Raw genomic sequence first — 27,431 nt, forward strand, 5'->3', positions numbered from 1 at the left:
TTTAACTCAAGAGAACTTCTACCCACTGCTTATATTCTTTCACGGAAGAGCAGAGACAGCTCAAGGCAGCAGGCAAGGTGGGCAGCAGCCTGGAGCAGAAAGCTGCCTACACCGCCCAGGAGAAGATGGAGCATGGTGCTCATTTGCAATTCCACAGCCCTCACCAGCACATCGTCTCCCAACTCCAATGCACTGGCCGAGACCAAGGGCTTCAGCTGAAATTTTACCAGACTATGAGTACACACCGTTTATAAGTCTCAGCTGCTCTGGAACTGGAGAGCTGATTCCTGAAATATTCTTCTGTCTTACAAAATTTGTATTACCATGTAATTCAGCTCCCGAAGAAATATACGTTTCTATGTATTCACCAAATAAACCCTCACTTGATGCTGGGGAATATTTGTTTCTCTCAGTATTCTCTCACAGCTGATGGGATATTTTGTTTTGTTTTGTTCTGTTTTTTAAAATCCATGTAAAACAACTCCAGGCTGATTTCAGTTCTGCGCTGCACAGATTTATCTCAGAAGAGACTGACATTTTTTCTTTCTGTGGTTTCAGGGAATATTTAAATATTTTATATATAAGGAAGAACAGCTTCAGCAGGGATACTGAGACCCCCACCGTGACCAACGCTACCTAGCTAGCAAAGAGGCGCAGAGCCAGAAATCAAATTGGAGAAGATGAGAGACAGGAATAGGAAAGCCTCAGTGCTGCAAACCTGATCTGTTGTGCATAGGGCATTTCCTCCTGCTTTTGGGAGACAGGGACGGATCTAACATGCCTGGCTCCAGAAGTGAGCGCTGCCAGCCCAAATTCACTAGCTTAGGGGTGGGATTTAGCTTCCACCGCTCTCCAAGGCATCTCTCACTATGGGCAGCTGGAGAGGGTTCATACATAAGTTCCATAAGGAACCCCAAGAAGTAAGCCTGAAATGACCTTCAGACTCTGAGAAACAGGTGACACAAAGCAAAACCTTCATGCATTTTCCTTCAAAGGACTCCCCTACTGTTCTTAGCATTTTGATCTCCAAACAAATTCATTAGTCCCTCCAGTGTGCAGGTGCTCAGCTCCTTGAAGGAACATAAGATAAAGCCCATATACTGTTTGTTAGGCTTCTTTCATTCCCCCTTCATATAGACTCCTAAAGTTTCATCTTTCTGGTCTTCCTTAAGAGTGACGAAATATAAAGAAATCAGTGGGTGTTTTTAAGCACTTTAGTTGCCAAAGTATGACTTGAATGGTTATAATATGTGATTCAACTCAAATGAATCTCTCTGTGTCCTCACCATTTAAAGATTACCCAAAAGATTACCCTTCCTTAGAGCTGTTTGTATCGTCACATCAGAAACTTCAAATGAAAATCTGGTATTTGCAAATTCTTAGTCAGAAACCATCGCAAGTGTCATTAGCTTTCCAAAGAACAGCATGTAGAAAACAATTTCACCAATAAGGAGGAAAACTTAGCGGGAATCCATTGATCAGAAGACATCAGAATTATTATTATTCAATTCAGGGTTTTTATGTGATAATAACTTCTTGTTAAAAAATGAGGGGGGCTGTTAAAGACGTCACAAAAGTACTGTCAGGGACTTTAACTAAGAAAAAATATCCTTGGATGTTGCCAAGAGAACTGTTTTCCTGAATGGGAATACTTTCCCAAAATAAGGTCAATAGCAGATTCTCCCTTTAGGGCTTCAGTCTTTTAGCAATGGTCAGTCCACAATCACTTGCATGAATTCTGGATTTGCAAATATAAACCTTAGATTTTTTGCCTATTTCTGTAGCTGGTTGCAAAGGATTTTCATTTCAGTATAACGCTACGTTACCTGTGCTAACACTCTCACTCCTTCTCTATATTCCTATTACAAGTCAGTCTGCTGGTAAGGAAATGTGGGTTCGTTAATCTTGCCAATACTCTGCACTGTGTCATGCGCTGCTCATTAGGAACCACGGGCAGCCAGGCTGTCTCAGCTCATCAGTTATAAAAGTTACAGGAGCCTTTCCCATCTCGCTGGTAGTAAAGACATGAAGTCTGCCACTCTCACAATCCTCTTCAGCAGAAGAAAAGCAGCAAGTGCTAATTAAAGAAGGTGCCACGGTAGGCTGTACAGCAACCGGCATTCAGAATGAACCTTGGAGTGTGAAGGACAGAAAGCTTGCTTCCTCTTTCCAAGAAACACAGCAGAAAATTAAACGCCGAATAACCTCTCTGATACAGAACAATCTGCATGTATTTTCCCAATTTGTGTATAGCAACAGCAATGAAGCATCCTTAAGCCTCACGTTAAGAACTTAATTGCAGCTTTCAACGGGCTTGTAGCATTTCAACAACTCCGAAGTTCATTTTCCCAATGCAGGCATCAGCTCCCATCCAGCGGTGGATTTACTTTGTCCGTATGGACACACCAGCAGGGCGGGTGCTGCTGTAATTCATGAGCAGGGCTTGCGCTAAGTGCAGGGCGAAGTAGCGAAGGACAGAAAAGACTGAAAGGGTTTTCACCTTACAGGATTTTATATAAATTCTGGCATAGGACAGGTCACCTGTTGGGACTACTACAGCGTGTCTTGCGTGAGACAGAGCGTACACCTCACCATGTGAGACCAAGGGAGATTTGCGAGTTGGTCTATGTCTCTTGTAAATCCAGGCCCATTTATGTGAGCTTCAAACACCACACCTACCCTAAGCAGCCTCTTCTATTGCTCATCTCTTACTTTAATTAGAGTGGTTTTCCCAATACAGAGTCCTCTTCCTGTAAATTCAGCTCACAGTGTCCTGCTATATCCACAAGCAATGCTGTCTTTCCCTCTTCTTCACAGCTCATTTTTATGCATTTAATGAGAAGTATTACCATGGTGTTCCCAATCATCTTTTTGCAAAACTGAACAGCTGTGCTTCGCTAAACCTTTACTTAGAACTCAAGCTTCCTAAGCCTTTAATATTTCTTGATACTCTTGCCTAGACTCTTTCCGGTTGCTCGTTATCTCTCCTACAATGCAAAACTGGAGCGGGTCCTCCACCTGGGATCTCAGCAGGACAACGCAGTTACGTACGTATTTTTCAGTCATTACTTCAGGGAACTTACACATTAACTATTCCAGATTACTTCCTCTGGAGTAAGTCTGCTTTCAGTTTAAATTAAAGTATGTAAAGATCATGTTGGAAGAGAAATAAAAGCATCCATTTATGTAGCTCACCTGGAGTAGCTACTCCGTCTCAGGTTTTTTAGCTGACATTTTTCCAAATTAATGTTGTCAGCGTGTGCACACATGCAAATGTATGCGCATTCCCTCGTTTCAGACCTAATGTCCAGATCTGTCCTGCATGAGATCGTTAAACTTTCAACAGTTCTGCACTTCACTGACAGCTACCAAAGACAGAGGGAGAACGTCACCATTTCTGAAAATAAGACTTCGCTTTGCAAGACCACCTTTTTCAACTATCCGGAATCTATCTAGAACTACTTTTATTATTATAAAGGACATTTTTATTCTTGTAATGGATTAAATGTCATTATTGTTCACCTAAGAATATATTTAAATGAAGTCTTAAATGTTATTTTACGGGATTAATCAACAAATCACAGCACCAATTTTCATTCACAGTGCAAAAAAGGTCAGTATGCAAATGCAATATGCTAAAAATGGACCTGCTCTGAGTAATGCCCAATGAAGTTAATGAAACTACATTCTGAAGACAAAGTTCGGCTTTTTGTTTTACGTCTGATATTTCGAATCTATTCTGCAGACTAATGCTTGATTCAAAATGTCAGGGAGAAAAATGAGAAATTAAGTAATGCAGAAATAACATTTTCTTTCATTATGCACGATCTATTTATACAGGGGCAATCTTTGCATTACTTTTTCCATGAAAAAACACACTGATTATCAATCAAAGTTTATTCTGCTTTTCTTCAAGTTCAATGTTTTTCTATTTAAATTGGAGTATATATGTAAATTGTAAACTTACTTATTACTTCTGTACATATATTAAATGAACATTAGAACAATATTAGCATAACCTATCTTTTTTTTTTTATCAGGGAAGCAATAATAATCTTTTAAGCTATCTGAATGCAACTACATAATTCTGAAGAGCAGTCTGGTCAGTATGATCTCAAGCCTTTTGTAGGTGACAAAGAATTTTGCAATTTTTTTTTTTTTTTGTTAGGAATCGGGAACTTTTAAGATCATAAAAAACCATGAGCGAAATGATTCAAAGACCTTTGAATCATGAACACAATTAGATTTTCTTCTATTAAATATCTGAAACCTTCAGATGGATGGGGAGGGGAAAGTGGAAATCATTAAGTGCAGTATGCGTACCACACAATGTGCGAGTTTGTAACTATGAGAACAACTGAAATATATACAAAATATGCAAGTTATTGTACCTGCGAAGTAGCTATGGCAAACTGGTTAATTTTATGTATTTATGGACATGATACTGGTGCTTAATACCTACAGGCACAAGTTTTGCTAGGTAAAATTGCTCAGGAATAAATACAGGATTTGACAGGTATAACAGTTGTACGCACATACATCTGAATCCGCCCATTCAGAAAGTCCTTTGGGACTAACACATCCTGGAATAAAACACAACGGAAGACAGGCACACTACAGCAAAGTACGCATAACTTTCTCCAGCTGAACTATCCTTTTTTATTCAGAGTCTATCTTCATTTGTCCTTCAGTATTACAGGGCTTCTCGATCATGTCTATGTGCAGAAAATATTGTGCTGTTTCATGAGCTCTAACACTACAGACATGAAAATCTCACCGATGGGAACAAAGATTGCATCACTTGGATGCAGTCCTATGTAGAGTGAAACATGGAGAATATGGCTTTTTTCTCTGTGCCTTTCCCAAAAATTCCCAATGTTTTGGTTTTGACATCTGATGGGCATTCAGCTGTTATCTTCATAAAAGCATCTATTAAACACTTTTTTCCTAAGTGATCACAAGTCCAGTATGACTGCAGTTCTTCTCCTTCTAAAATAACATTTACTGCCACTGAATTTCCTCTGCCAGTCTTTTTACTTGGTCACTCTCAGTACTGTCAGATCCTTCTACAACTCTTCCCAGTTGACTCCAGCACTGTCAGCAGGCTTTATTACTTCAATATTTCCCTCCTTTTCCATATGTTGAACCACCCAGACGCTTGGACTGATGCCTACCGGACTTCATTGGTGACTTCCCTCCATTGTAAAACTTGACCATTTACTCCCCGTTGCTTCCTAACTTTTAACCTGCTATTAATTCACAACAGGAGTTTCCCTTTCATTGCACGGCAGCTTTAATTCTTTATAAGCCTTCAGGAAAGAACCCTATTGAAAACTTTTGGAAATCCAAGTAGATTATAACCAGATCACTTTTTTTCCCCAAATCATTGCCTCCCTTGGACAACCGGGTAGACTTGTGAATTTTGACCTCTCCCTAATCAAGCATGCTGTTTAGCCTGCACAATGAACAAACAATCCTAAATTATAATTGACTCCCTCTTCCCATTCAGTCCACACTGCCGCTCTGAGCTGTAGCTGTGGTTTGACAGCACTCATCATCCCAACCAGCTCTTTACGCACGTGTGACAGAGTCTGGCTGTCAGAATTATGGAAAAAAATTTTTTTACAAGACTGTTATTTCCCATATCCGTTTTCTCTTTCCTTCTTTCTCCAATGCAATAAAAATGAGTGGAAGTGTGGGAGAGGGGAGAAAGTTCTCGAAAGGGTGGAGGTAGTTTTCTGAAGAGTTCATTGCAAAGGAAACCAGCAAGCCTAATACCAACCGAGTAGCCCAAAATGAAGGCTTACAAGCTCACAGGTGACTTCAAAGCTTCACGGGACAGAGGAGAAGGACATTTCCAATGCAATTTCCTAAGGAAATGAGGTTTATCAGAGTGGCTGTGCACTACTCCACTACCACCTTCCCTCCCACCTTCTGCCTGCCAGGCGGCTTCAACCCAGCTCGACAAGGACATGGAAATCCCAAAACCCTGCAGGTTCTGGCAATTACCACTGGCAAGGCAGGAGCTGGGCGTTGGGAAGAGAGGCCAGCAGCACCTCCCTCAAGCGGGAAGATGGGAGTCAGGCTCCCAGAGGAGGAAGAGGAGGAGGAGGAGGAGGAGGAGGAGGAGGAAGGCCCCGTGGCAGCACCCAGCTGGGGTTACCCACAGCACAGGTAGGAGGGAACGGGGCGTAGTGCACCATTTGCTGGTTTTGTGCACGGTTTCTCTCCACTTCTGACACAAATCCTTCCTGCTGATGTTGTATTTGTTGCTGATGTCTCATTAGCCAAAGTTTAAACAAAAAACAGTTTGGGCAACTGCGGTCATGCACCCTGGACCTCTCAGAGCAGCTGGAACATAGGTTCAGCTGGGGATTCCAGGACATCCAGGCACAGCCGAGGGGTGCAGGGCCACCGGCTGCCCGTGGTCAGGGAGCGTGTCCCACCCGCTGGCTTAGTCAATGCCAGGCATCTTGCTACGGAGCAGACTGCCAGGACGAAAACAGGGTCATCAGGCAACTGTCCCCTGGGTCCAGCCCAGGCTTACCTAACCCAAAAGGTTTTGAATTGAACTTTCCGTTCAGAAAATTGCAATTTTCCATTTAAAATTTCATTGTGCCACTGTGTTAACAGAGCTCTAATGCATCTCACTGCGTGCTCCTGCACAGCAATAAAGCAGTTTTGTCACACTGTACCCAACACTGGAGCCGTAGGTATAGGCTGATGATTTAATATTGCACTTTTACTGTCACGTCCAAAGAATTTTGGCTGGCTGGTAAAGTGGATAGCAGACAAAGGCCAAAGTACAGTTATTCACACCCATTTTTATGGTTTGGTTTTTCTCATGTTATGACATGAGATGTGAGGAACACAGCACAAAGGTTTCTATCTGCTGGAACAGAGAAATGCAGCATTCCTGATACAGAAGAAAAATCCATGGTGATATTCCCCTAAGGATGACAGAGCTTATCTTTTTGAGATACTTACAGCTATTTGAATATATTCATAGATACAGATAAATATATCTATGGCACATAGAGAAAACCAGAGAAAGTTTATTCTAGATAACAACTAAAACATACTGAAAATGGTTCACTTGTAACATACTATATGCAACTAGGATGTCCTTTTATAAGCGACTATATTGTTAAAGATTCATGTTCATCCAAAGAAATTAAATACAAATCAGCCAGTGCTTACAAGAAGGGGTATTTTACCTTGTTTTTATGGTTAGAATTTTACAAAACAATTCTTATGGATCATTCCTGGTAAAAATACTTGAAAACAGGGATATATGAGCCACTGCCACTGTTCCTAAAGATGTTTTCCAAGCAAGATCCAGGTTCCAGTTCCCTGGATTCTAATGCTGGCAGCCAACACTTTTCCTGTAACAGTCTGAACAAGATCCCAAATCTGAAAAAATAACAAGATCTAAGAATATTCAGACCTAGAAATGCATGTTCTACGAGAACTTTTCCTCTAAAGTAACGTTCTTCGATGGTATATACATTTTTCAAGAAAGTGAAGGCAAGGTCTGAGCAAATCACAGCGCAAAACTGGAAGCGGGGGGGAGGAAAGAGCTTCCACAAATTAAACTATTATACACTACAGAATTTTGCATAGACCCACAAATAGGTAGGTCAGAAAACAAAGACACATGAAAGAGTTGAAAAGCAAAACAATGTAGGTTTTAAGAGCCAAGATTAATCGTCTCCCTTTCCTTTGAAAAAAAGCATTCCAAAAAAGCATCACCAAAATGCAAGTAAGACGCCACAATAAAAAGATGTATTATGTACCAACAAATACTTAGGGTTTGAAGAGACATCACAAAAACTGCATCACAGCCTTGAAATAGATATTTAATCCCACAGACAATCCTTAGTTTAACTGGGTACAAAGAAAAGTGGCTTACATGTCAATTACTCTACATCGAGCTCACAAAAATAGGCATTTGCCTTTTTTTTTTTTTCCCCTGCTGGTAGCAAATCCAGAAGAAATAGGGGTTTGCCCTTTTTGTACATGAAGGCATATCTTCGGTACGTTAACCTGAAAGGATTTTTCATCCCGTATCTTTGAGCTCCACACATACATATCAGAAAGGTAAATATCATAGATAAAAACGAACCTGGTACAGAAACAGGCTTTCTGCCATGACATATCACAAGCAGAGAGTTAACTTTTCACTTTCCAAATGACAAAATATTAAATACTGAAACATTCTTTGAAATGTTAACATTTAATTCTTTAATAGCATCCTCAGAGGCTTCACAACTCTCACCTAATTTGAGGATAATAGGTTACAGCAACTTTTATTGCTGCACTGGACATAATTCTTTTTTTGTGTGCTTTAATGTTATGCCAAAATTGCCTCAGTGCGTATGAATAAGTTTAGTGGGGGGGTGTTGGGTTGGTTTGGTTTGTTTTTTTTTTTTAAGAATGTGCATACATTTAAATGAATGCTTTTGCTTTCTGCTTTGGTTTTCAACGAGCAGCATTTCTGACCACGCAGCATCTCGCTATTGTTCCTGTCCGTACCCACCACATCTGCTCCACAGAACTTCCCAATTTTATTTTTTTTCTTTTCCGTAAATCACATTGTATTTTGTATGCAAGCCTTACACAGAACTGAAAAAAACTTAATGAAATGTCCTCGACAGCCCATCACAGAGCCCTGCTCAGCGTGTGAGAAGGTGTCAGTGATCTGACCCGGGCCGGGCTCCGCGTTTGCCTCTCCCCGCCTTGCTCTGGCAGAGGAGAGCCCACCAGAAAACTGCTGGCTCCTCTCTTTCCAAAAAGCTCTCTAAACGCCACATCTTGAAAAGCATGAAGAGGAAACATACATTTAGAAATCGATCCGCTGGCTGCAGCAGAGCCTGCAAAGCAGCAACGGAGAAAAAGGAAAGAGAGGACTCACCAAGATACATCCTGACGTAGGGAGAACAGTTTTGGTAGCAACCCTCAACAGTCTGGAAGTTAATACTCTGCTTCTCTCCTCTTTTCCTTTCTCAGTCCCCCCCACTCCTAATTTCCCCATTTAAGGGAGAAAATAACAAGGCAGAAGACGCCAAGAGACTTTCATGACATAAACAATAAGGCCTTCCTGTGCCAACATTTCCTTTAAAAACACTTGCCAATAAAGCTCCTGGAGGCCAGCAAGAGAAAGAAATGCCGCAACAGCCGTGACATGAACTTGGCATATTTTCTGACTCACTCACTTCCCTTGAGACAATCCCTCCAAGAGAATGCTGAAGGATAATGGGAAAAGAGAATTTCTTCCAGTGAGAAGGACTTCAGCTGCCCGTGCTATACAAGAAAACTGCCAATTAACTTTATTTCTGTTTACCTACAGACTCGCTCACGCAGCCACCTCCGCTGGCATGTTTCCTGACTCACACACTCATGTTTGCACATTCATCTTGTAGTCCTGATGTCTGAAAAAGGCAAGGAGGCTTTTTTAAAAAAGAAATAAAATACTCAGAATCCCCGACTCCGGATGATTTCTGAACAGCAGAGAGAATGATCAATAATCGATAAAGGGTAGCAAAACACTTAGCTGCTTCACATATTAAATGCAGATTTCCTTTTTCCTTATCCCTGCTATTTATACTTCTTTTGGAATTTTTTAGTGCCAGACAGGCTAGTCTACACAACATTAAGGATACTCATATATCTTGTGTTATCTGTAATTAAAGATTGTCAAGATTATTTTGTCTTGTCAATCCATCTCATTTTGAGCAACACCATGTTTTGAAAACTAAATGGCATGTTAGGAACCAGAAATTGAAATCTCTTTGGAAATCAGCGTCTTTACACGCACCAACACGTGTTCACTCACTCACTCACTCACTCCTGGGGTACAGCCGGCCCCTGCCTGAAGACCCTTGTGGGCAGGAACATGGAGGGGGTTCAGCTGTCTCCTCTCATCCGTGCCTTCATCTTCACCTCCAGCACAGGGGGACCCTCCCAGGAGGCTGGAGCCCAGCTCCCGAGGCAGGGGACGGACTGGAGACAGGCCAGTGCCATCCTGATGGCAGGGCCAACGTGGCTGCTCCTCCACCCTGTGGTCACAGCGGCTCCTGCCCATCTGAGGGCAAGGGCAAGCAGGCCAAAGGGAGATCTCACCAGGCTTTGCTCCAGGGCTGCCACCCTGCTGCACCCCCTTCTAACGCCAGCCCAGGCAGCAAACCCCCACCTTATCCGAAGACAGACCAAGTAGAAATTTTTGTCGCTTTTGGGGAGGGGGGAGCTGTTTGATTACCAGTCTCGGTCTTGCGATGCGGAGACACCGCCTCTTCATTCCACACGTACCCAGCTGAGGGGACCGCGTAAAGATCCGTCCATCCCTCGTGGCGACACTTGCACCCCGTCACTGAGCGAGCTCATGCTCTCTCTCCCTTTCTGAGAAGGCAGTGAGCGCTGCCAAGTGCTTCTCACTCGGCTAAGGGTTGTTATTGTTGCTGGGGTTTCTCTGGGTTTGCATTCAACTTCTGAGATTAGCATCAGGGTATCGCATATCAAAATAACCACTAGTGAGGATTTGCTGGCCTCCTCAGAAGTGAGGGTTCACCATACCTACAGCTGCATAACTTTACCGTAATGTAGTCTGATATCATACGCCCCTGGTTTCTACTTTCTAATACCTTGCTTTAGCTGCTTTAGCACTTGGGCTTATGTGACACTCAGCAAGTCTCCTGCCTCTCCTCTAAGAGCCTGCCTACCCCCGAAGACCCTCAGCAATCATATCTAAGCCAGTGCCACCGGAGTGCACCATTTTGTCTTTTTTTTTTGTGGATTTTTTTTTTTTGGCATTCCCAGAGAGTACGTCTCTGCTGGCAAAATACTGTAGTACGCTGTTAACGTATATAATCTTACATCAGGAGTTATCTACTAGCTCACCTTTAGTCCATCGTGACTGCTGGGCACCTTGTCAAGTCACACATACACCCCCCCTCACCCCCCACCCCGTGCAAGCTTCTTTTTTTTCTTAACCGTCTTTTCCTGCCCACTCGCAAAGCTAATGCTGGCTTGTTTTTAGGTTTGTTTTCGTCAAAACCTGAGAAAAGATGTGGTTTTTTGTAACACCACCAGGGCAAGCTATCTGTGGTTGGCTGCCAAACTCTGAAATTCAGGGCTGGGGCAGAAATATTTAGGAGTCAAAAAAAGCTGACTTGCTCAAGAAAATTAAAGCCCTTCTGACAATCTTCCAGAGAGCCCCTGAGGAAAAGGGAGGGAACCAGAGAGACTCAAGGAAAATGGATGGGAGCCCAGCGTGGAGATTCACGCCAGAACGGTTCCTGGCCAAGAAGGAAGGTTGGCAAGTAGACAAATACAGGCTTTCATAGGCAGCATTGTAAACAAGACATTAAAAATATTAATCCATTTAGATTTCAAGCACCAAGATGAGATTTACTTAAGAAGCAGAATTATGCTGGTAATGGCTCCTCAAACATTTCAGCTGAATGTCAGAACTTTTGCTCAACTGTATCAAGTGAAAATACAAGGAGCTGTTGACACTACAATATTCAACATTCAGTCATATTGCAGGGCTGGAAAAACACAGAGGAAGGCAAAGGAATGCTTGAGCCTTGGGCAGAAACTCAAGCCCTCGCAAGGAAACTGCATTCACAAATTATTTTTACCTTCATTTCTACACCAAAATAATAAATTGAAGAGGCGAAATGGTTTCTTAAAACCAAGCTTCCTTTCAGAAGTCTTTTCAAATAAAACGTAAATTACCTCTACCAAAATACTTTGTTTTCAAGTAGAAACAGTCATCTAGAACAGAACGTCTTTTCGTGTGAAAGAAAGTTTAAGTAAACTTTGAACACCTAGGACTTTTCAAAAAGTTTCTTCTCTCCTACAGGAACCAGCATGTCTCTCCTCTTCCTCTTAGAAAACACACACTTATTCTAAATGATTGAATATTTTATTTTTTAAAAATGCATTAGAAAAGTCATCTCTCCCCAAAGCAAACAGGCATTAAGGACAATCCTGAATACATGCTGGCCACTGAAGTACAGAAACACAGAAGAAACACATGGGGTTTTTTTTAGTGAAGATGGTAAGTGTCAGGTCACCTCAAGCCTGCCATGGCCAGGACACTCACAGGTCTTCTACATGCTGGTGAGTAGGGTTCACAAGCTGGTTTACTGAGGGGCAAGCGTGTCAGGGGAGGCCCACAGGGAAAACCAAGTGCCTTCAGCAATGAGAAAAATATGGTCTGCAGTCACTATACAAGATTCAGGAACTGAGAGAGTTCAGAAGATTCCCCTATTGGGTTAAAGGAAAGACTAATATTTTTGAATCAACCAGGTTGTCCCTCACAGAAGCCCACATGCACAGCCTGGGCTTCTTCCCCCCCTCTCATCTCAGTAGCACTGACAATCATTGTAAAATGCCACGCGCAGAGGGATTGTGATATCTCCATTCAAAGCACTAAAAGCATTCTAAAGAAAAGGCTAACGTTCTCCATTATCCTTAGCCACTTAAAAAAAAGCATTAACTTAGTAAAAAGGATAGAACGGCATCCCATCTCTTGCAGCCTAGGATATACTATACACTCCTCGGAATCATATTTCTTATCAGCTTCCTTAAAAAAAGAACAAAAATGAAAAAGATAAAAAAAAAACCACTGAGCTCTTTTCTTTGTTTCTATCTGCAACCATTCATAAACTTATATTAAGCTTTCCACAGTATCTGAAATGGAATATCTGAGCAAAGGAATACCTCAAAACACAGACTTAGAGTAGAAATAACTTCATTCTGCTTAGGACTTAAAAAATAAGATTCAAGTTTAAAGGATGTGAAATTTTATAACAGTTTAAACATTTGAATGCAAAAGCAAGTAGCAACACATGAATTATAGAAATCCTGTAGCACTCCTGATCTTATGAATCATACTATGAAATTCGCTTTCTGCACTCACAATGTAACCAGAATGAAATGCTGGCATCTCAGATATTTTGAAATGATACACAAGCAGCACATTTAATAGCATTAATTTTAATAAGTTAGCATTCTATCTCAAGACGCATCCGTTTCAAAATGTTCTAGCTGAAGGTATTTTTATGAAAGCTATTTGCCCATTACATACCACAACCAGTGCAACTTCACAATCCAGAGAGGCATTTTCATCACACAAAAGGAGAAGCCATTAGCGAAAACGCTGCTTGGCAAACAGTAGCTCACACACTGAAGCTGCAATGTTATCCTGGCTTTCCTACATATTAAGCATAGGACTATGTTCAAAATAAACATGTGGCCATAATTAAATAATAATTATGACTAACATTTGTGTAACACCATTCATCCACATAGTTTAAAGCATTAGGTAAATCTGTAAACAATGGCTCTAATCCTGCACCCTTTACTCACATAATACCATGCAGTTCAAACGGACTATGTAGATCTTGTCTACACACAGACTTAATTGTTCTCAATTAACTCCATGTGTCAGCACTCATTCCAGTGTGTCTTGTTTCTGTTTCGGAGAGAATTAGCTTAATTCTCTCACTGCTTACTACAGGTGAATGTACTGTTTCTACACTCTCACTGATTTAACATCAATTTTACGGACACTTTCCTACATGGATCCCACAGGGCTTTTCAAATCCCAATGCAGCCTCACTCCTCCTACACGCTTCCAATAAGACAAATATTCTTTTACAGCTGAGGAAGCTCACTTGTTGTTGGTATGCTTAAGGGACTGACCATCACATCTGACTTGCATCTGTAAACCTAAGACATGTAATTTCTATTCTCATACCTTAATCACACAAATAGCCTTCTTCATCCATCACGCTCCAAAGTAAAACCACAGGAAATGGTAAGAAGAGGGGAAAATTCTGCAGTTTCTAAAAATAAAATATATTTGGAAGCAGACATGCTCGAACCACTTTTATGCATCTGTGGTACAAACGACGTCTGTTACAGAGAACGAAAGTTGCTAAATGAGGTAAAAAAAAATATCAAGAAGAATTTGTAGACCTTCCTGACATTTTGGTGTCAGTCTGCTTTGACAGTCAAGCAACCAGAGACTGGGAATACCTGAGTCAGATTTCATTTTGGCTCTGCTATGGACAGTTACTTAACTTCTTTACTTCGGCTGCAGTATCTGTAAGTCAAGCCAAATCACCCCTTCCTCTTACAGAGCTTTTGAAATTAATGAAAATCCCCATGGCGCTTTGAAGACAAATACTGTTTACTAGTGCTAGCTATTATTTAGCTTTTAGGATTTTTCACCTTCTATCTTCAATTTTGCATGGAAGAAAGTCACTGTAACATCGCACTCACACAGCAATTTAGTATATTTTCCTTCCAATTTTAATTTTCCTTTGCAAGAGGTATGCTTAATTTTAGCTCTTATATGTATTCCATGCAACTTTGGCATACATCAGAAAGCTTTTTTTAGCACCAGACAAAAGCACTGTAAAATATCATCCACTGCTGAATTGTCAGCAAAACTCACACCAGTGCGGCAAGGTGGGGTTTTCCCCTTTAAATCTAATGGGTTCAGGCATTTCTCTGACGTGTTCATTCAGAAAAGAATTAAAATAATTGCCTCCCCTAAGCACAGCTGGGTCGAACCTGAAAAGAATCTAGTGTCACAACAGCAATCCCTACTATAGAAGAAATCCTGCAAAAATCACTGCAACTGCTTACACACTGTGGAATGGTTTCTCCAGAATTCAGGAGAAGCAGCTGCCCGGCTGCTATCTAGTAAGGACACAGCTCTCCTTGTTCACTGATAACGCCTGTGGCTACGTACTCTTAAACCCGTATCCAGATAGTGTTTGCGGACCCTATTTGAGTGAAAATGTGGATGTTGCTGGTTCAATCCACAACATGTCGACAGCTTAGTTTTAATATGCAATGAAAAGGACGTGTTATATGAGGATGCATTGCCTTCGCATGCGAGGGTGAGGATGGAGAGGTTTGCTTCATCTCATCAGTTTTACAGGCAGCATCTGTCGGCAGCACGAATGGGCAGCGGGTAGAGGAGCTCTCTTGTCCTGTCCAGCCCAAAAATCAGCAGAGGTGCTATGCTGTCTCCTGGCAGGACACCCAGAGCAGCGCTCCTGCTCAACAGCACCTCTTCATTTATTTTTGCGGTGCCTAGGACGGGAGTGCAGCTGTAAAAGCCAAGCGATCTCTCTCCCTTCCCATGGACCAGATCTTGACAGCGCTGCCGAGACCATGGCTAAACATTGAGCCAAGGCAGCGAAACCAACAGCAACTCCATTCAAAACCAGGCTGCAGCCTCCTCTGCTCCTTATCTGTGCCCTTGTTTTGGGGTCAGGCCAGAAACAGCCCATAACCCTGCTGGCAAGAGCACCTCTGGCACCGCTCCACATCAGCACACAGCCCAGACAGGGAAGGCATCCTGGGGGGTGAATGGGTGTCGCACTGCCGGGCACCACAGAGCTGCCTATAAATACAGAAACTCTCAGCACTACCTCTTAGCCAATCTATAATCCTGGAGAATTTGTTCACAGCAAGCTGTAAGTCACGCCACACGGGATACAATTCACTGATGCACCCCTTAGCACAGCACTGGAACAATTCCTGCAAGGCTTTGATAGCGTCTTCTCGGGGCACCGAATTTCAGCCAGGAGGGCTGAGAAACTACCTGAAGTGAAAATGAACAGCACATTAAATGAAAGCACACAGGACAAACAGGCTTGGTCATTTGGATTTCTAGAGCTGCTTATGAGTAAAAAGCAATTATCAGATTTGACACAATGGCAGGCTGGTCCGTGCTTTCAATTCGCCAGCAGTGGTAACTGGCATTTGCTTAGAAAGCTTTTACGTTTAATGCTAGAAATACAGAATCAAATCTGCCTGAGATACAAGGTATGTTAGTCAAAATAGCCAGAAGTTTTAGCTGACGTTATGGTAGGTTATAAACTGCAATAGCTCAGGATTGTTCCCGATAGGAAAAGCAGCAGCTCCAGAGGATAATAGCTACTTCAGGCATCTTAGCTAAATGCTCCTGAGTCAGAGTTGGCTCTAAGTGCATCTGTAGAAGACACGAAAAAATGTTCAGGGGCAGAAAAAAGTCAAAACTTTTTTCTGAATCTAATTAGGACAAACAAAAGTACAAACTTCAGTTTTTCTTTCATTTTAAAACAGTCATTTCTTATTGCTATAACTGCATCTCGCTATTACTCCCATAATTTATTTATCACACGATTCACTTATAAACAGGCCCTGGTACTATCCGAGTATCATACCACTTATTTTAAAATTTCATATGCTGCTATTTTGGGGCTCTTGCATCCCTGAAGATGTAGTACTCCAAATCTCTGTGAGCACAACGGATTCTGCACATCCCCACGGTACATCTTGCTGACATGGAAGTAAATCCAGTGCACTGCAAATACGCAACTAATATCAAAACACTTCTTCAGACCTGACCAAAGTGCTGGTTGCATTTAACACTGAATAATGAACAGGTAGAAGCCACTCTTTTAAGAGACATGACAGTTTTTGAGAGTAAAACATGGGATTCTGATGAGATCCTTATGTTGGCCTAATTTCATTGGCTTTCATAGATTTTCTCTAGGCTGAAATTGTGCTGTGATAGAGACAAAGACTAGGTAAGAGTTCAGTTCGGTTGTCCACACATGACCTCAGTATCCTGCCTGGCCTCCACCAGCTGCTCAAGACCCCATATAAGTCTGAATAGGTGAAGTGTAGCATCAGCCAAGCTAGATGCCTACAGTTAGTCATCACTCCATAAACTGATGGCTGTTTCTAAACATCTGAAACCTGGACAATTGTTTCCCTTCAGTTTCTGGTGGGCTGGGTGTTTGGACCCTTGAGGATCCTGGACATATCTCTCCTCCAGGATCTGGAGCACCACAAACAAGATAACTACAGTGATTTCTACACATCTCACACCTGAGCAGAGCATATTCCATATTTTTCTCAAAGGAAGCTTTGAGATCCCCCGTCTCCTGGGCTGCACACATGCAGCAATCAAGAAAAAATCCACCAGCGTCCTCAGGCAATTTCCACCTCATTAGAATGTAGCAGAGGCCATTGGCCATACAGAAGTGACAATTCTTTGCTATTTGTCTTTGAAATGCTGCATATTGTGACACCTCAAACCTTCAAATGGAAAACTTTTATGAGGGATATCAGCCTCTTTCTCATTGGATGAGTATACTTCATTTTGAAACTAATAATAAACTTTCCTTCCATTGAGATTTCTTTTTAAGAAAACAAGCAAGTAGCCTAAAAAGGAAACCTGAAAATAAGGCTAAATTTTAAAATAAAATATAAAATGTGATGTTCCTACCTTATACCTGCATCACCTTCTAATAAATGTAATGCAGCTGTGGAAGGGCATTTTCAGAAGGGAGGAAAGTCCTAGGAAACAAAATGCTTTTAGTAGCATGCTGAATGGTTTCATTGAGTATTTTTAGCCTGGCCTCTTGAGATGCATTGCAAACATTTACAAAACTCTAAAACAGAGCCAGGGTTATGTCACTATCTTTGGTACAAATAATTTGTTAGGAACTATTTTGTTCTGGCACAGGGATATATCAAGAGAGGATGCGTGAACTGGCTTGTTTTCTTTTGGATTAATGTTGTTTGTCAACTGAAGGCTGTCTTTATGAGGCAAGCGCGAGGTGCCAAGAAGTACATTTCACCATGCCAAAATAAAAGGGAGGAGTTCAGAAGCAGTCTTTTATTACCTAATTAGTTTTATCAAATGACACAGATCAACTAACAGGAGATAACTAATAAGAAAAAGGGGTCTAATGAAAAAGTAAGTTACCGGCTGGATGCTCTCCAGAAAACAATTATCTCTTTAGGTAAACAAGTACTACTGTTGGGAGGTCAGACACAAAGCGCAAGGAATGGAGGTCTTCTCAGGATACAAGCCCTCAGCGGAGTTGAAAAGGAAGAAAAAAAGTAGTGGGATAAACTACACTGAGAAGAAGGGATGACTTGTTGTTAAAGGAGCTAGTATCTTTAGATAAAATTATTCCTATCTGGCCTATAGATATCCCACCAGTTGGGTTTTTTGGAAACACAAATCAAGTACAGCTTGCCAGATTAGTATCTCTATTCAAAATGAAAATTAAGACTACAATAAGAACAGCCACATTCACCTGCTCAAGAACAAATTACCAGAATAACTTTTTTACAGCTAGCGGGATAAATGGCAGCTTACAGATCTTATTTTATCTTGATTGCCCTCCTAAGACTGGAAAGGATGATCACAAAAAGAAATACAGAATTTTAGATAATATTCTGCTTCATCCAGAATAACCAAATGTAGTTATCTGTAAGGTACTTAGGTTTTCTTTTTGTTATTTTCCCAATTGCATGACCTAAACTAGTCAGACAACTCAGACTCCTGTGGCTCACATCCAGATTACATCAATTTTTAATTCCTAATTTCAACAATACTTTAATGTTTCCCATTATTATTTGTTTATCTAGTATATATGTAAAACACACAAAACTTGTCTGATTATTTTAGCTAGTAAAATGACGCCAGAGAGACGTAACAGCACAAAGACATTTAAGAAGCCTTCACAGAGAAAAAAACAAAACCAAAAATGAGGTTTTGATTGCCTAAAGACTTGTTCCCTCCAGCAGCTTGAAGAAAAGCAACACTGATTTTTAAAAACATTCTTTGAGAATTGTAACTGATGCAACAGAAGAGTTTTATTATGCTATTCTTTCCCTCCATCCTCCCCTCTCCTCCATCATCAGTTAATTTGAAAACAGATGGGACAAAGAATTGATGGGAAAATGCTCCATCTCTTGGGGTGGACAGTTCTACCTTTACTGCAGAGCTGTGGGGACCACAGCAGAGTTTCGTGTTTATTTACAATAAAACGTAGCAAGGAATGTCAGATGCAGAACCTAAAAATCAGTCACTCCAAAGGGAAATACCAACCACTGCTATCCCAGAGCTATGTTAAGAATGACATGAGATGTTTATGAGGCCTTGGCACATCCTGAGCAGGGCTGCGTAACGCTGCTGGGAAATAGCAAGCCGTTTGGTTCCTGTTAGCACGCCTTTCCCTGCACGGAAAGGCTGAGCTAGGGATGAAGTCCTAGTTCAGATAAGGCATCTCGACAACGCTGCATCCAGCTGAGAGCACCTGCAGGGATAGAGGCTTCAGCCTAGACCTAAATCACTGATCCAGACTGTCATGACGCTTTCCATGGGAGCGACAACATTCCCAGCAGCCTGCACATGGAACAGGTTATCACCACTCCTCTGCGTCTGAGTGGACTTAGAAGTCTGATGCTGGTTTTTGGGGTCTTGATAATAAAATAGTCCAGGAAAAATAAAAGAAAAAGAAAGAGAGAGCACAGTATGGGAATGCAAATGAGTGAGCTCACACACGCACAAATAGAAAGCAGGTTTAGTTGCGGAATGAAATAACCAGAGGATGAACTTATTCCATCTGCCATCCACCCTTAAAGCCCTGCAACGGAAAAGACTGTAAGATTCATGGTCTTCACAAGACTCCAACTGACGCCGCAAAGAGCAGGGATTCTCTGCCAAAACCAGTCCTCCAGAGAGTCAGTCCTTGGCTGGCAAACCTCAACCACTGCGATATCCAGATCCACGCAGGGATGAGGTCACTGGCCACGATCAGCACATCAGCACGTGTGGTGCAGATCTCAACGCACACGAGAACCAGCTTCTCCCCTAACCTATGATACTTCACTCCCACAAAAGAGCACAGTACCACTGTGCTCTCCCTTCTTCTCTCCCTGCCCCGGCATGGGCTCCTCCTTCTTTTTTCTTCCATCATTTCCTCTTACGCTAGGACTGACTGCAAGGCACGGTGCCATCATACTGGGGCAAAATGATCCTGGGCTCTTCCCACCTTGAAAAGACTAGTGGAGGAGGAAAAACTTGGCTAAATCAGGATCGTGTGCCAGGACAGCGCGCAAAACCAGAAAAGTAACCATGACCATCTGAAGATTCAGTGAACCCCCTTCCCTCTCCCAAAAGCACCTGTCCAAACAACAAACTGCCACTTTAGCTGCACATCTTTTCTCTGACAAAGGGTTTCTAGCAGGCTTTGATCATATATGCCATGCACAGATACCGCATTTTCAAATGCTTTGCTTACTTTTTTTCATCTAATCCTTTCCCTCCTGTGACCCCTAAGCAGCACGTGTCTACTGCGTCTACCAAAGAACTACGTAGTAGAGGTTCCTGCGCTCAAAGTCCCAAATCAAACTGTTCAATGCTGGGCAATGATTTTCCGGGTTTAGTTAGGCCACCCAGATTTATACACTTCTACCTATAATATTGTGAGAAGAATCTTCCCATAAGTGGGTATACAACCCAGGGTGCAGTCAAAGCGATCTCCTGAGATTATCATTCCTCCACGCCTACGGCATTCCTGCAGACAGCTCCTCTGAAAATTATAAACATTAAGGGGGTGTTCTCTGCATGCCACCTTCCTTCTCCCCATTTCCTCAGGAAGTTTCAGCCTTCCTGACCCGGCATCCCCGACACCAGACTTGTCCCGGTGGCACAACATGAACCCATCAGCACAAACAAGCTGAAGGGAAGGCGTTCATGCTTACTGCTGCTTTTGCCATAGCACCCTGGCATTTTCAGTCTGGTCCTAGGAGTACTAAGGCTAGATGCAACGCATCGCCAGCCCGTGGCTACAGTAAATACTGAGACCTCTCCACAAAGATTGTGTTGGTTTGGGAAGCATACCTGAATATAGGAAAAAAAATTATTATAAGGAAGATGGGCAAGAGTGGCCATCCAAACAGAAGAAGCCTCACTTGATGAGATCCCTGGCCTTACCTAGGAATGCAGGCAACATACGCAGGAGGGAAGTTATCTGTGCTCAAGATGCAGTTAACACCCAGATTCATATGCTGTTTTCCACATGGAAAAGCTGTGGGTAAGGTCAGAAGGCAATAAATCATGTTTTGTTTTGGATCAGCTTATTGTTTAGGGGACACACACAAACACAAAAATATCAAAGCCTTTTTGAAATTAACAGTGAGTGATTATGTGAGGCAAACGTAATGAAAACACAACAGAGTCTCTTAGCTAGGGGTAGAGAATATTCAGCCAAAGCCTTCCTCTGACTCCCACCGAGAACAACGCAATATGGAAATAACCAAAATTATGTATTAGAAGAATGAAGACTGAAGGCTTTCCGCTAACTTATTGTTTTCCTGAATCATTAATTGCAAGACAGTTTTCTATGTCACAATAGAATTTCAATTACTGACCTTTTATATGATAAATTTACTGTACATTTTTGAGGATGGACAAAAATTTTATAATTATTCAAATATGTCTAGTATTAATAAAGGACACTGAGCATTTGATCCTCCGTTTGCTGTTATAAAACTCAAACTAGGCAAATAGATGATCAGCAATTAACAGGTTTAACAATACATGCAATTAGCTGCAGTCATATTAAGATAGAGTGATTTTTATGCACATTAACTGGATTATTTAATTAAGTGATATGCATTTTAGCAGAATGCACTGGATCAGAGTGTGTGCAAGTTGCATGCGTGCACGTTGAAAAGAAAGTGTTCTTGCAAATTCAGTGCTGTGACACAGCCTGTTACTAAGGATTATCCAATACTTCCCATAAGATTTGATTTTCACTTGCTTATAATTTTGCCAGACTAATTGTTTGGGCTGAAACTTTCCATGTTGGATGTGTGCCTCAGGCTATTTTTTTCTTACATCAGCCAAAATTGTTCAATGATTTCCAAGATAAAAGCCAGGAAAAAAGACATTGTTTTACAATGAGAAAATATTATCTGGTAGCTCCTCCTTCAAGAATTCAAATATCCTTCTTGTTTTAAACAGGCAGAAGGTGCTTTTTAGTCAGGGAAGTGGTTTTTGCCAGGCCAGTTAAAACCAGTTTAAATCTGATGACACTTCAAACCTCCGCAAACTTGGTGAGAGGTGCCGGATAGGGTTAACTGGGTACCACTGACAAAGCATCATCCCCACAGGAGGAGAGGAAGGTGAGATGCCTTCCCTGCCATCGTTGCTGCCTGTGCCATAGCCTGGGATGGACATCAGGACGGGCCAAGAGCAGGACCAGGCTGACCCGCCATCCCGGGGAAAAACCTGGTGAAAAGCGGAGGAGAAAGAACGTACGCGTGGCCCAGATGGACCACTTCTGCAGAAAACAGTTGAGTAGGATCCACTGAAGAACAGGTTAAAAAGAAGAGGATTTAATTAGCTGATTGAAGTGACTTGGATAATGAGTTTACGATGAAAACAAACAGCCAGCCAGACTCACGGGTGGGGTACAGTGCTTGCCTTTGCGAAGTCTGTGTGTTGTGTGTGTACAGCACTGAACTCAAAAGTAAAATACGCTTAAAAGGATATCATCACATGATAACTCAGAAAGGGACAACGCAAAGCTAACGTTCTCAGATATAACATCCTGCTCCTAAATATTTAGGCACCTCCATGCAGGTATCCTGTTATTTAGACTCTAAGCATTCTCATAACTGCAATCAGAAATAAACTTCTCTTTATCAGAAGAAGATCCCTCTTTTTAAACGATATATAAACTTACCCCCCTGTTTCCACGATTAGAAACCTATCTATAAAAAATGAGAAAGAAGATTTGAAGTACCTCAAACAGCAATCAGGCAGATAGCTCGTACTGAGTTTTTTACGGAAATTTATGCCTTTGAAAATCTTCCCTGTTTCCTTACAAATCCACCTATAGACAACTTCACAGTCAGCAGTCGTGGGGAGAGGATGCTGGAGCTACCAATCACGACTGAGGACAAAACGTTAAACAAAAACCCTTTGGAAAGGCAAACAGTGTGTTTACTCTGCGGCTGCTGTGTAGCCCAGCTCACACCTCCTTAGCCACCGGCTACCCAGACGTAGTAGCAGCACAGAGCCGCCGCAGGCAAAATCCCCGTGTCCCTGCCTTCAGAACAGCCACCGCTCAGACTCAGCTCCAGCGTCTTTGTCCCACCACGGCTGGGAGATGCCGGTACAGTCAAGGTCACCCTGCCAGACGGCAGGGGCAAAGGCAGGGAGGTCCTGGACTGCTGTCCTCTGCAGGCAGGCAAGCGGGACGAGTGCTCTGCCTCAGCACAGGAGAATTTCTGAAGGTTTCCACCCACATCTGCAGTGATTTTTGAGCAATGGCCAGAAAGGAACCGCAATCATCGGTTAAACATTTACCCCTTCTTGCGCTGGTTGCTTAACACAGAGCAGGCATGGCTCACGCAACTACAGCACGGTCCGGAGTCGAAATGGAATGAAATAAGGCAAAAAACTTTCTGTGACTGGAGGTTCAAGCTTGTACCCAGAAATTATACTTGGAAATATACATGGAAATGTATTAATTTAAATTACCGATCAGAATCTTTTTTTTCCCCAATTTTCATCTCACTTTCTACGTTGTTCACCTGTTCTCCTTTCAGCAGTGAATTCCACTTTCCACAACCAGCTGGTTATACGATGAATTAGTCTAAAGGGCAGAAGATGAAAAGGAATGCTGGCCGTTCACTTGGACCCTGCTTTTCTTCCTACGCTGTACAATACCATTTATTCCCACAGATATAAACTTCAATACCCATTATGACAACGCTATTTTCATTGATTATGTGCTTATTAATGCCAACTTTCCTTCAGCGAAGAAAATCACCTTCTCCCAGGAGAGAGATGATTTGCAATTTCATAATAATTGCGGTGCCTCTTAAGTAGTTCTAATTTTAACAGGACAAAGTACATCTTGTTTTACAAGGACGACAGAACCATTACACAGTGCTCCAACCTTTTCAGAATGCAAGCATTTCTTTAGACATAGAAAAAACCAGATCTAATTCTCTGTGAATTATTATTGTTCATATTATTTAAAAACAGAAACATATTGGGACTTCGCATACCATGCATTTAAGAAGACAAAGCCATAAAACCAAGAGATTCAGAGAAGTCAGGACCTTGAATAATTTTCTTCCATCATTTTAACTATTAGATAACATTTGAAGAATTTTGGTGATGAAGAGGAACACAACTGAAACTTCACAAGAGATGTATTTGTCAAAGACAGATCGTCTACTCCCCAGTCCCATTTCCCCATTGCATAAAACTATTCCAATAAGTGCTGGCTGATGTGGCATATGCTCCCAATAATGTGGCAGAAGAGTAGCCTCGGCGGATACATAACTTCTCCTCCCCCTCAATTCCGGATGCATTCAGTCTTACTTCTTGTCACGGTCATCTATTTCTTCCCTACAAAAATTAACTCTAGAGCTAGCAGGGGAATCAAATAAAATATACTTATAAAATAACTTGTGCTGCAAGTCATTGATTTATATTTGATGTAATTGCTAAATAGTCTACAAGAGACTTGCTAGATCTGGCCCGAAAGTTACCATCAACAAATTATGACAAAATGTGTGTTGATGCACTTAAAGTGAAAAGAATTGCCTCAGAAAAGCAACACAAAGCACCAAGTGAATTGGAAACGGACTGTGAAAGGCAGAGGGCATGCACTGTAGCTCTTTCATGCTCTGGTTGGTTTTTGCGGGCTTGATTTATGTATAATTAACCATTTTTTCTCCCTGCAAATAATTTCATTCGAAGCTGCGCTATCATTTTTACCCCCCCATCCTCCTGCCACAGCCACATAAAGCAGTCCAGCTTAAAATGGTGACAACTGAAACACGTTGCCACAGCAAGAGTCCAAACTCTCTACGTTAGCATGAGATCCCACTCTCTTGTCTCCCTCCTGCCCCTCCTATCATCACAAGAATGAAAGAAATTAATAAACTGTAACCCTCAGTCTAATAGAGCCTTGGCCAAAATTCAAGCTCGATAATTAATTACATTCTGCCTCTCCAAATTCCCACACTAGGCTGACTACGAGAAATAACTCTTCCCCTCCTAGACAACAAGTTTTTATATGGCTAATGGACACAGCATTCCGCCTCTGAGGGAGCTGGGAGGTTAACTGGAGAGAAATAAGAGATATTGGTAATACTTAGATAAGAAGACAGCAGCAGATGAAAAGAGAAGAGTATTGTAATAAGTCTGAGGTGTATGTCAACCCAAAAGCTAAATCATTGTTCTCTAATTACACTTTCCATCAGGGAATAAAAGCACAAATGATCATACAGGACAGGCAGCTGTCAGGATTTGGTGTCTGAGGGACTATAACACAGACTGAATGATGTGGGATAGGAGAGCATTTGAGACAGTTCAGATATGCTTATGAAAAGCTGATAAATCAGTAAGGTAAAACACATTTAAATATAGCACTAGACCTCGATAAAACACAGAAGGCATCCAAACCATTTCAGTCTGAAGAATATGGGGCATTAACACTATACTATGTTCTCAGACACCCATAAAACAAATCAGTGCCTCATGCCACTATTCAGTAAATTACCGATATATCAAGAGAAGGAAGACTATGATGATACCTGTGCTACACACATAACATAAACCACTCATCGTGCTGGGATTATAATTGGAATTTTCTTTTGAGGCTGACAGATGAACACTATAACCTTAAGCAGCACTCTCACAAGATTTTATTTATTGCATATTTCATGTGTATTTGTAAAGGACTTAATTAGCTTCTTTCCCTTCTGGTACCAAAGCGTATGCATCATCACTGAAAAAAAATCACAAGGCAAGGGTCTTGCTAGTATTGCATGTATTTCACGGTGACAAAAAAATGGTGCAATTCTTTCTGAATACTGGAGATATCATCAATAAAACCCGGTTTGTTCCTTCCTTAATCTGGTCTGTGTCATATTTGCGGTCTGTGTCACTGTTTTACAGATGCCATGTACCTGCAGCCTGTACCTGTCAAGATTACAAGACATTATTAATATATGGTGACAAACTATTTTTACACTGATCAGATTGCTGTGGAGAATATATGCATTGGATGTTGCCAAAAGCATAGGATTGTTCTCCATGATGGTAACTTTGGATCCTGTTTCTGTTTAATTTTGGTTTCTAAAAACCCTTCCAATTCTAAATCAGAAGCAGGGTAATTTCAATCCAGCCTCACTTGAAAGCTGGTGTTGGAAAAATTAATTCAGTTCTGGTCCAGTTCTTCATTCATTTCACTCATTTTCAATCTGTAAGGTGTAAAGTCTCCACATTTTCATTCAAATTAGGCCCAAGATACTACATGCATAACATCCACTACGTACTGCGCCCATGTCCTGATGCACCCTGTAAATCTTGAGATGTACAGCGAGAAGTTCAGGCACCTACAGCTTGGTCACCTACCCCCATCTCAACACAACACTGACTGGGCAGAGACTCAGGAAAACAGCTCAGGTAGATTAATTAGTATCATCAGCTTTTGCACAAGAAATCAGTCTTCTTCAGCAGTGGAAATGCTGGGTCATTATACATTGGCCAAGAAAGGCAATAAAAACTCACAGTTTTCTGAGCATAGAAATGGTAAGCAGAATGCTTTGACTAATGCTTCCTTTATTCTACATGAAGTTTAATATTAATGCTGCAAGAAAAAAAAAAGTTAAAATCGTTTTATATCTTGGTACTTCTTCAGATGTCACAAAAAAACCCAAGAACATATACACAAAATTCTACATTATTTGATTTACACATATTTTATATACAAAAGTGTAAATTATCCTGTGCATGCAAACATACATAAAAACTATGACAAATAACTGCCTGTCTAAATATACTACTTTCTGTTACGTGTGAAAGGATCAGACAACGATTACTCTGCCAGTGTTTGCTTTAAACTGGAACCTGTTCTCAGAACTACCACCCACGTATGTCCAAAGCCTGGTAACCCTCCAGCCCCCTGTGCAAGAACCCAGTTCACATGAACTCTCTTCCTCCTGATCAGATCTGTAACTCATTGCTATATAAACACTCTCTATTCATTTCAATTTCTTAGCTATTCACATCAGTGCCAGATATGGTGACACCATAACACATAATGACTTCAAAATGTGAACTCAAACTTTTCATGTCTCCAGTAAACAAGTAGCAGGAGATAATTCCCATCTTTTGTTGAGCTGTAATATAATTCCACTGACTGGTGCAATTATTTTCAATTTATACATATGACAACCAAGGGAAATGCAGTATCACGGAATGGGTATTTTACTTTTCTTTTCACCCAAGTGCTAGACATCCCAATGCTTTCTTCTTTGTGGTAGGTGCTTGTTTATTGTACATCATCATTTGATTTAGAATGGATTATCACACAACTCTCTTATAAGCATGGTCATCAATATCGTGGTTTTCCTGCCTTCATCCTTATTACTCTCATCGGGGAAAGATTTGCAGTACACAATAAAAGAGCCCCAATACTATTGCAATGCCAAAACGCATGAAAAACATCACAAATCACAACACTGTAAATCATGCTTCCTTCCTCCTCTTGGTCACAAAATGTAATTACAGCTGAACCTAAGCA

The 27,431-nt window shown here is 41.4% G+C and overlaps 1 protein-coding gene across 10 annotated transcripts in view; it reads right to left on the reverse strand.

Annotated features, from left to right (window-relative positions):
• Positions 1 to 27,431, reverse strand: part of THRB (thyroid hormone receptor beta) — a 177,149-nt gene that overhangs the window by 71,660 nt on the left and 78,058 nt on the right. The window contains exon 1 of one of the 10 annotated variants that reach the window (XM_063325197.1): positions 17,303 to 17,345. The exons of 8 other annotated variants lie outside the window; for them this stretch is intronic. The gene's annotated coding sequence lies outside the window, so the exon portion shown is untranslated. Of the gene's footprint in view, positions 1 to 8,914; positions 8,964 to 17,302; positions 17,346 to 27,431 lie in introns of those variants that run through there. One more of the 10 variants, XM_063325198.1, reaches the window with a different exon arrangement.

This window comes from Chroicocephalus ridibundus, chromosome 2 (assembly GCF_963924245.1).
Source record: "Chroicocephalus ridibundus chromosome 2, bChrRid1.1, whole genome shotgun sequence".
NCBI classification, from domain to species: domain Eukaryota; kingdom Metazoa; phylum Chordata; class Aves; order Charadriiformes; family Laridae; genus Chroicocephalus; species Chroicocephalus ridibundus.